Raw genomic sequence first — 10854 nt, 5'->3', positions numbered from 1 at the left:
TAGTTATAGTATAGTATATATAATATATACTATTATATACTATTATAGTAATAGTATATAGCCTAACAAAAAAAGATACAAGAATAAGAAGTATATACATCATACTACAATAGTTTGCCTACACAATGTAAGAACTATAAATAACAACAGGAATATACACTCAACAAAAATATAAACGCAACACTTTTGTTTTTGCTCCCATTTTTCACGAGATGGACTTAAAGATCTAAAATTCATTCCAGATACACAATATTACCATTTCTCTCAAACATTGTTCACAAATCTGTCTAAATGTGTGATAGTGAGCACTTCTGCTTTGCTGAGATAATCCATCCCACCTCACAGGTGTGCCACATCAAGATGCTGATCTGACATCATGATTAGTGCACAGGTGTGCCTTAGACTGTACACAATAAAAGGCCACTCTGAAATGTGCATTTTTTTGCTTTATTGGGGGTCCGGGGACTCAGAACCAGTCAGTATCTGGTGTGACCACCATTTGCCTCATGCAGTGCAACACATCTTCTTCGCATAGAGTTTATCAGATTGTCAATTGTGGCCTGTGGAATGTTGGTCCACTCCTCTTCAATGGCTGTGCGAAGTTGCTGGATATTAGTGGGAAGTGGTGCACGCTGTCGTATACGCCGGTCAAGCACATCCCAAACATGCTCAATGGGTGACATGTCCAGTGAGTATGCTGGCCATGCAAGAACTGGGACATTTTCAGCTTCCAAGAATTGTGTACAGATCCTTGCGACATGGGGCCGTGCATTATCTTGCTGAAACGTGAGGTGATGTTCATGGATGTATGGCACAACAATGGGCTTCAGGATCTCATCACAGTATCTCTGTGCATTCAAAATGCCATCAATAAAATGCACCTGTGTTCTTCGTCCATAACAGATGCCTGCCCATACCATAACCCCACCACCACCATGGGCCACTCGATCCACAACATTGACATCAGCAAAGCGCTCACCCACACGACGCCACACACACTGTCTGCCATCTGCCCTGAACAATGTAAACCGAGATTCATCCGTGAAGAGAACACCTCTCCAACGTGCCAGACGCCATCGAATGTGAGCATTTGCCCACTCAAGTCTGTTACGGCGACGAGCTGGAGTCAGGTCAAGACCCTGATGAGGACGACGAGCATGCAGTTGAGCTTCCCTGAGACGGTTTCTGACAGTTTGTGCATAAATTGTTTGGTTATGCAAACCAATTGTTTCAGCAGCTGTCTCAGTGGCTGGTCTCAGACGATCTTGGAGGTGAACCTGATGGAAGTTAGGTCCTGGGCTGGTGTGGTTACACGTGGTCTGCGGTTGTGAGGCCGGTTGAATGTACTGCCATATTCTCTGAAACGCCTTTGGAGACGGCTTATGGTGGAGAAATGAACATTCAATGCACGAGCAACAGATCTGGTTGACATTCCTGCTGTCAGCATGCCAATTGCACGCTCCCTCAATGCTTGTGGCATCTGTGGCATTTTGCTGTGAGACAAAACTGCACATTTCAGGGTGGCCTTTTATTGTGGACAGTCTAAGGCACACCTGTGCACTAATCATGATGTCAGATCAGCATCTTGATGTGGCACACCTGTGAGGTGGGATGGATTATCTCAGCAAAGCAGAAGTGCTCACTATCACACATTTAGACAGATTTGTGAACAATGTTTGAGAGAAATGGTAATATTGTGTATCTGGAATGAATTTTAGATCTTTAAGTCCATCTCATGAAAAATGGGAGCAAAAACAAAAGTGTTGCGTTTATATTTTGTTGAGTGTATTAAATATGTAATATGAAGATTTGCATCAACAACAATATCAATAACATCAATGTAATACTGCAATAATAATTAAGTGATGTTGTGTTAGTTATATATCTGTTTATCTTTAAATTTCCTCAGCTTGTAGGCTACTTGTTATTAGCTGTAGCTTGTCTATTTCTATCTCCCTGTAAATAGTTTTCTTTTAACTGTGTGCAAGTAGGCTACCTAGAGAGCTTAAAACCGGAGTCAACATTCCTTGTATGTAGGCTACACACAACCTTTATTTGAGCTCCACCTGGCTTTTGGTAGGAAACCACGCTAAGCTGCTGAAGATTGCTTGACCTCAAGAAGAGGAAAGCAAGAGGATGAGTTCTCCACAGGGATCAATAAAGTGTGATTTTTACTATTCAGCCTTTGTTCGCTTATGAGGTGTTGAAGAGTGAGCTTTTTTACAAAACAAAGTTCCTGCTCATATAATATTGCACAGTTACACTGGTAAGAGATTAGGCGGAGCCTGTTGAAATGGTTTGAGCACCTGCTGAGAATACCTGCCGCATGTTCAGAATGGTGCTCCTGGCACAACTGACCGGCTGACTGAAGAAAACCCCGGGAATACTCAGGACCTCAGCTTGTGCTTTAACAACTGTAACTCTGACCTGGGTGACCAGCCAGAAAATCGATGATAGATACATTTTATGTCAAAAGAGCCTTTTTATTTCATTTTTTAGGTCCTGAAAATAAAGTGAATGTTTTCTTAGCAGATCGGGCAGAAAATAATAACAAGTAATTTAACCTCAATAAGCAAAGCTATTCAGCAATTATTTTAAACCTGGAGTCCAGCTTTGAGCTATCACACTTTGTTTTAAATAGTGTTGCAAAGGAATTTGCAAAACCTTACCTCAGGTGAAATGGTGCTCGACATATTACAATTTGACAATGTGGTATCTTGCCTGATGGTGGTGCTATTGAGGAAATTAAAACATTGAATAAGGTCTCAGCTCAAACACTGGACACATTACATGAGAAATTTGGTGGAATTATTGATGAAAAAAATATATATACATTAGGCTATATATTCCAAAATATGATGAGGGGTTTATTTGTATTTTTTTTAATCCTTTTATTTTGGTTTGAAAATTAAGAGACAGTTGATATTTTGTCACATACTTTCTTGAACAGTAGCCTGGTTGTCCACTAGATGTCTCCCCACCTCTACCGCTGATATTCACTGTGTAAGATGATGTGTGTAAGATGAGCATCACATGATATTTCAGCTTTGTTTCTTCTTGTCTCTATTGTGTAAGTGATGCTTTACCTTGCTCCGGTTTCCTTCTCACTGATACCCCCCCCCCCACCCCACACACGTACATCCTGAACGTCACTCCTAGCTTTAACTGTAAACTCTAATGTATTTCCAGACCCCTTTGCCCCAGGATGCTGCCATGACAACCATGTTGTTTGTCATACTTATAGTGTCAAATGGTCTAATGCACGAAGAAAGGATCTTCCCTCTGATAGACTGAAACCTTTTTCAGACGCCCAACAAATCGCGATCATGTAAATATTTGCTTGCAGGATATCAATTTATGCCTGTTGTGACAACATGGTAACTAATTAGCATATGTTTTGGCTGGTCTACTGTTCCACTGACTAATTAACTACATACAGCAAATGAGTCACACTGAGGTTGCAAAAAACTGCCTTTAGGTGGCAGCATCCTCACAAATTATTACCTTTCTTTTTAAAATGAACACTATTTTTATATTTGCTGTTTTATGCATCTGTTTGCTTTCATAATGTTTTGTTTTATGACTCCAATCAACCCCAGGCCTATCAGCAGGACCATCTGTGTTTTTCCCGCGGTGTGGTCATTGACTCATCAGTCAGTCAGTCAGTCTGTCTGTCTGTCTGTCTGTCTGTCTGTCTGTCTGATGAGGTTAATGGTGATTGACCCCATGAAAAGAGTCATCTGAGAGTCTTGTGTCAGACATGGTATTCTATAAAAAAAAACCTTTGCCTACATTGGCAATTGTTGTGACACAAACTCAAAGAACTCATTGTTTGTTCTGTGTCCTTTACTGTAAACTCTGCAGTTTATTTGTCAGTGATGTAATCAACTTGGTGACTTTTTTTCTGAATGGCTTCCCCAGTTGTGTTTTAAATGACTAAAAGTATCTGTGTTCACGATACACTAGCCTCTGATGGTAAGATGTTTGGCCAGAAGAAGCATCTATTGCCCCGTCTTACATAATCTCCATTCCGGTTTGTCTTTTTAATTCCAATTTTCATACTGAATCGCCGGCACTCTTAGGAAAACACACTGAAGCATATTACTTTCCCTAAGCCTGGAACACGGAGAGCTTAACCATCAAGATATCTGTTGTTTTTCGACACTAATCTGTTAAGGAGATGACAGCGAGGCACATGTGTTGGCTTGGTAACCAATCTAGTATCCAGTGGCAACAGAGGTCTATTGAATGCTGGGGTGGGTCTGCAGTGGATGGCGTGCACATGCCCACCACTCTCTTGTGTCACCAAGTCACAGAGGCACATCCACGTACAGCAGCTCTGAATAATGGAAGGGTTGTGTAATTTTCAGCTCAGGACTCAAAACTGTGTGTGTGTGTGTGTGTGTGTGTGTGTGTGTGTGTGTGTGTGTGTGTGTGTGTGTGTGTGTGTGTGTGTGTGTGTGTGTGTGTGTGTGTGTGTGTGTGTGTGTGTGTGTGTGTGTGTGTGTGTGTGTGTGTGTGTGTGTGTGTGTGTGTGTGTGTGTGCGTGTGCGTGTGCGTGTGTGTGTGTGTCTGAGAGAGAGAGATTGGGGAGGGGTCACCCTACCACTGCTATAACAAATACTCTTTGTGTTGAACAACTTAATGTACTGACCTGCAGGTAGAAGCACTTTGTCTGTGTCACTTTCCCTCTCTGTCTCTCTCTATCAGATGGGTGTACACACACACACACACACACACACACACACACACACACACACATACACACACACACACACACACACACACACACACAATGTTTATGTTTAACTATAACCTCCCTCCTTCACATCATATTCCCTCATGAAATCACTGAACAACGGAACATGTTGCAGTATTGTCTCCACTCCTGAACATCACCACTGAGTCCTATCCATATCTGAAGGCATCCACTGGGGCAGAGGCAGACACAACAGGATAAGCGTCTTTGTCTCAGACTCCTGTCTGTCAGAGACCCCCCCCCCCCCCTACAAACTCACTCACACACACACAAAAACACACACACTCCCTCCCAGCCTCTCCTCTATTTGGGCGGCTGTTACAGAGAGGGCAGATGGCTCATTACCATAAATAGGACAGAGAAAGAGAGAGTGAGTGAGGGGGCCGTGCACACCGACCAACAGGACCACGCCGCCCCAAAACCAAGGAAACGGGAGGCCGTTGCTAGGAGAGAGGAAAGACAGCTTTATGGCAACACAAAGCTGATTTCCCCCATCCGACCTCATCTCCTTCCCGCCCCCCTCGATCCCCTGCTCTAGGGACCCAGCCTTGTATCTGCTGGTTGGGGGGGGACAGATGGTCTACGGGGCCCCAGCGTCTCTACTGCTGGACATGGCCTACAGTGACACAGTCAGACCTGGCAGGACTGAGTCACACCTCGGCCCGTCCAACCTATGAGAAGAGCGGGAGCAGAAAGAAGTGCTGAAGCCCATGGCCATCGGCTAAGAATAGATCCACACTTGTTGCCTGCACAGGAAAATGTGTGGCTTATACAAAAAGATGATAATGTGTTAAAAGCTGGTCTTTGTAGTAAAATAAATGACTGAGGTTAATCACAGATTGTCTCTTGCTTCTCTATTGCCGTTTTGTTTTCTTTAGCTTTTTTTAAAACAATTAATAGGAATGGGGAGGTCAATCCTCGTGTAGCGGAAGTTCCCTGTTAACACACGAACCACATGAAAACACCTATAACATTCCACCATGACTCTGTTTTCGTTTTCCACCTCTGCTATTTTGAATCCTTCTGGGGTTTTTTCGAATCTGACCATCCCCACTCAAATCATTGCCCTTTTTTTTTTTCATGACGCCCATGTTTGTCAAGTGTATCCATTATATTTAAAGTAAGTGCACCAAAAAAGAGGAGTCTGGGGTTAGGTGAAGACACCACCTCTGACAACAATAGCACATCTGCTCTCACTAGACCTTAGGTTAAAAGGGCAAGAGCAGCCAACTGTCTCACAAACAGGAAGGAGGAGAAATCAATTGAGAGGACAAGAGAGTCTCACTTAAAAAACATGAGACAATTTGTTGGATATCAATAGTTCCATGTCATTTTGAAACAGTTGTTTTGTCATAGTTTAATTTATCTCTTGTCGTTTGCCGTAATTATTGTTGGATGATTAGGTTTGGGACACTTTGCATATTTGTCCCTATCGAGTTGTGGAAGGATGTTTGACAGCATCACATGCATGTGTTTGGGGTGTGTGAGTGTGTGTGGTGTGGTGTGGTGGGGTGAGGAGGGGGCGGGGGGCAACTCACCAGAACAAGGGGGAAGAAAGCGTGGCAGCAGCATTACGAGCAAGCAGAATGGAGGCGGTGCTGCATCACCTCGCCTGCCGCCCTGGTTGCATAGGAACACGAGGGCCATGCCTACTACCCTGCAGACACACTCTTTCCTCTCTGCTCTGCCACGCTTCATTACCCATGGTGCTCAGCCAGGCACAGAGAGGCACTGCACCACTTTCTCCACACCACAGCCAGGCCGTGTGCCCGCTCTCAGCACCTTCAGAACCAGGCAGGTTATACGCTGACCACCTCAGGCACAGGGTCACTTATACTTTATGTATGCATAATGCAGGGGCCATGTTGGCAGATTTGCACTGGCATCATACTACTAGCAGGGGGTCCCTAACCTTTGAGATGATAGAAATAGTCATTCATGAGTCATTCAAATACATGTTTAAGTCAGTTTGGTTATGTTTGCATTCGTTCTACTACCGTAGCAGAAGCTACATTTCAAAAATATATCCATGACTCCTTTTTTTAGCTATTTCGATAATTTATCAATAACTTTTTAAGTGCATATTAATCATCTGGCTTTGGTCATTTTAAACTGTGTGTATTAAAATCATGTAATTGTTCACCCGTTTGTGCTAATTCATATTACAAAGCAGCAAGCATGGCTCCTTATTTCACTATAAAGGCCTACTCCAGAATGCAAAACAAATACACACTGCTGGAGAAACATTAGCAATCCCTCGTATCAAAGCCCAATACGGAGCTGGTAGTGCCAGACAACACTGCTGGGCACAAGACCACTATTGTCCCACACGATAAAGTGAGCTTGTGACCAAGGCAAAGCGGGGAGATGCAGAGGCTGTGAAAAGATAAGGGAGTGTCGAAGAACAAAGCCTTTGGTGTTGTGTTGTTGTTTTCAGTGAAGTTATCAGTGGAATGTTTCTACAGACGTCAAGTCTTCACGTCGATGATGATGATGATGATGCATTTGAAGCTCTAAGCACATGTCGGAGTGGGTTGCCTTTCCTTTATCCTCCTCCTGCCTCCCAGTTAATTGACTACAAGTGTGCATTTGCCTGCAAGGAGCAGTCATTAAGGCTGAATAACAAAATTTAGCCTGGCAATAGAGCTGCCAGTGATCAATGGGTTAATTCAATTGCCTCCGCATGTGGTGTATTGTATAGCGGGGCAATTCGAGGGCCTTTATATGGTAGTCATGAAGTTTTAGTGGGCTTAAAAGTGCAAAGAGATAGCGTGGACATTGGTCAATAAGGGGAGAGGGGGGAGTCCTGAAGGCCGTGAAATAAAAAAAGACCAAAGTTCAGTGCTGTGTGTTTGGTGACAACTAAGTAGTCAGATAAATACCGACTGGTTTGCAGTCTTTTCTTTACTTGCTTTAAAGTCAAGTTTGGGAAAGTGCTCTCATCGTACACACTGTGCATTGACTTACAATTTGCTGCTAAAGAAACTATACACAGCAATGCAAGTGACAGATAGCTAAATGAAGAGAAATATATCAGTTCATTTTCGATTGAATTGACTAAACCATAACATTGATTCTTTCAAAATTACACAAACATGCTAACTTAACATCACATTAAAGGCTCTCATTGAGAAAAAGAAAACAAAACTCTTAATAGCTCGGAATGCTCTAAGGCTCAGACAACTGGTCTACATAAACTCTAGCCTGTTGCAAGGTGATGTGTGCTGTCTGTGGTGACCTGTTTAGGGCGACCATATATGTTTTTCGAATTTTGAGGGTGCGGTGGAGACCCTCTCAGACAAGTAGGGAGGGTGTTGTAGTAATACTGCACATACATTTGGGTGGGGGGTGGGGGTTAAACCAGTCTTTTTGGTTATGTCTCTGAATGAGAGTCTTGTCCTCCTTACAAGTACACACTTGTTTCCCTCTTTGTTTACAGGCATTTAATATAAAATAGAAACTTCTCAAAAATACTCATACTATGCAGTTAGTTACACAGATCTGTTTCATTAAACAGTTCTGTTTCATTAAGCGCTAATACAATTTAACTTAGTGTCCTTAGTTCATGCTGGCATGTTCAATCCTCCACTGGAGCAAAATGACGGTTGGGCCTGTTTGTACAAGCATTTGCCCAATCTAACCTGGACAAATATACTGAATCAATAAAACAATGACAGGATATTTGTCTGTTGACTGTTGAAAAGATCATTCCTCTTCCCCGCATGTCGAGAATTTTATTGCTTGTGCATTAAAGGAGGCACTTATCAGCTGACAGATAACAGGCAATCAGCACACTGCTGACACAATTCATAAGACCCGGTTAGCAGAGAGGATTGTCAAACAAAGGCTTCTGTGGGCAAACACACTCTTCAGCGAAGGATAACTGCGGGCGAAAGCAGGGAGAACCTCCAGGGGAAACAAATACCTGGAGAACAAAGAAAGTGTTGCATTTGAATCATGTTGTCCACGCCTGTCTGCTCTGCTGACAGTCAGATGGTGCGTACAAGTAACATGTAGGCCTACACTATTCAAACTGCAGAGACACAAATTTGTCTGAGTGTTTATGGAGGAATACTTTAAGATCGAAACAAGCTGTCAGGAGTGCTTGCTTTGTGCTTTCTCTTTAGACAACAGTGGTCTGCTCTTCCGGGAGCAATTACGTCTGGACTTCTTGTATATGTCTGTGCACAGCAGGGCAGCCTATACAGACAGTTGCTGTGGCCTACTCATCCAGGGGTGAATGCAAATACTACCTGCTTAACCAGTAACCGCTCTGACCGTGCTTATCTAGGGGAATTGAAATGTCACAGAGCCTCAGTGCAGTGTGTGTCCACGTGAGTCTGTCTGTCTGTGTGTGTGTTTCTGCATGCCCATCTGTGCACATGCGCGTGTGTGTTAGCACTCTTTAATCTACGTCACAATTCTCTGGATGGCTCCTCCACTTCGCATTTCAAAGGAGGTTCAAACTAATTAGCTCAGGGCTCAGGTCGTCTGTTGGTCTCGCTCCCATTAAAACTGCAGGTAACTGCTCCACAGTTTGTCCAATGTTTAGTCATCTAAAATTGGCTCACTATGACTTTCTCTATGTTTTTCTCACATCCTTCAAATTTCACATAAAAGTGGAAATAACTGGAGAAAACCATGTTCGGTCAATTCTTGCATGCTGTAAATATTTTGGGTAACATCATAATCCCTCATTTGGAAACCCATAATGCATTGTGTCTTGTCATTACACAACACCTATCTATTGTTTTAAGTGTGTGTGTGTGTGGGGGGGGGGGGGGCAAGTTGTAGAAAAAGAGTGATATAGTACCTGGCATGCTTCTAACAAATATGCAAAATATATTATTCAGTGTGTGTTTGTGTGATTATTTGGATCTAGAGAGTATAACTTGGCAATCCTGAGAGGAATAATTTCTTCTGGAATGTTATTTATCTTTACAGTTTTTCAGCTCCCATACTGGCTGTGTACCAAAGTGTCAACATCTGTGTTCCCACTCCAGATACCAGAGCTAGTTGCAATGAGAGCGAGAGAGAGAAACAGAGAGAGGACAACAAAAGGCAAGAGGAGGAATTGAATGAGCAGCAGCATACAAACAAGGGTTGTCACTAATAGAGAGTTTTATGAGCTCCAGACCTGCTGAAATGGAGTGGCCGTGCGTGTGCGGCAGCTCTTATCGGCTCGCTGGCAGCAGGCGAGTGTGAGAGCTTCCACACTTGCACTCCGTAAAAATGGTCTGATTCATTTTCCGCATGAGAGGGTCTCACTGGGGCGGCATCAGACCAGCCAGTCCACACAGATTTATGGACCATTAAAGCAGCAGGCCCCCTGACCGCTGTGCCACCATAGGCTGGCTGCTAAGACATACTGCACCTTCATTCATGCTCGCTCACTACTCTCCATCACAGGCTAGAGCCTCCTCATTGTTCATCCCTTCATCAGCACCGCTTTCACTGCGCTTACATGAACTCCTCTCCTAGTCTGTAATCCTCTACCATTCTTCACCTCCCTCCCTCTGATACAAAGTGAGATATGTTTACCGTAATAATTCTCGTCCATTGTTAAAGGTGGAGTCAGCAATTCTGGAGAATGCTTGTTGTCAAAGTCAGTGAATATATCATCATGATCTTCTGCGTGAGCCCTGAGAAATGATCCAGTGGCCTTGGTTCTGTAAACGGGCATGTTGCCCTTTGTTTACATACCAGTTTACAGAGCCTAGGCTGTGTTTTAACACCAGATTCCCACAAAGACTTTTTTTTTGTTATCCTGTCATGTCCCAAAACAAAATGTCACTCACTGGGCAGACTGCGTGATATACAGTGCAGGAAATGCTCCCAATATACCATCATGAACATCTCTGATGGTGGTCAGCGGGGCATGTTGTTTTAGCCTAACAGTTTAACAATCAGATTAGCACCATTGCAGGCACACCGACTAATGGCTCTGTCTTTTCAAGGCATCCTCCATCAGCTGTTTCCCTTTGATTAATGCATCACGTTCTCCTCTCTCTCTCTCTGATTTGCTAGCCGTGCAACTTCATCATCCCTATAGGAGTGACACTGGAGGGAGAAATGGGGCAGAGTCTGTGCTACAT

The sequence above is a fragment of the Ammodytes marinus genome (assembly GCF_949987685.1).
Source record: "Ammodytes marinus genome assembly, chromosome: 11".
Lineage (NCBI taxonomy): Eukaryota > Metazoa > Chordata > Actinopteri > Uranoscopiformes > Ammodytidae > Ammodytes > Ammodytes marinus.
Note: the sequence above shows the minus strand (reverse complement) of the source record.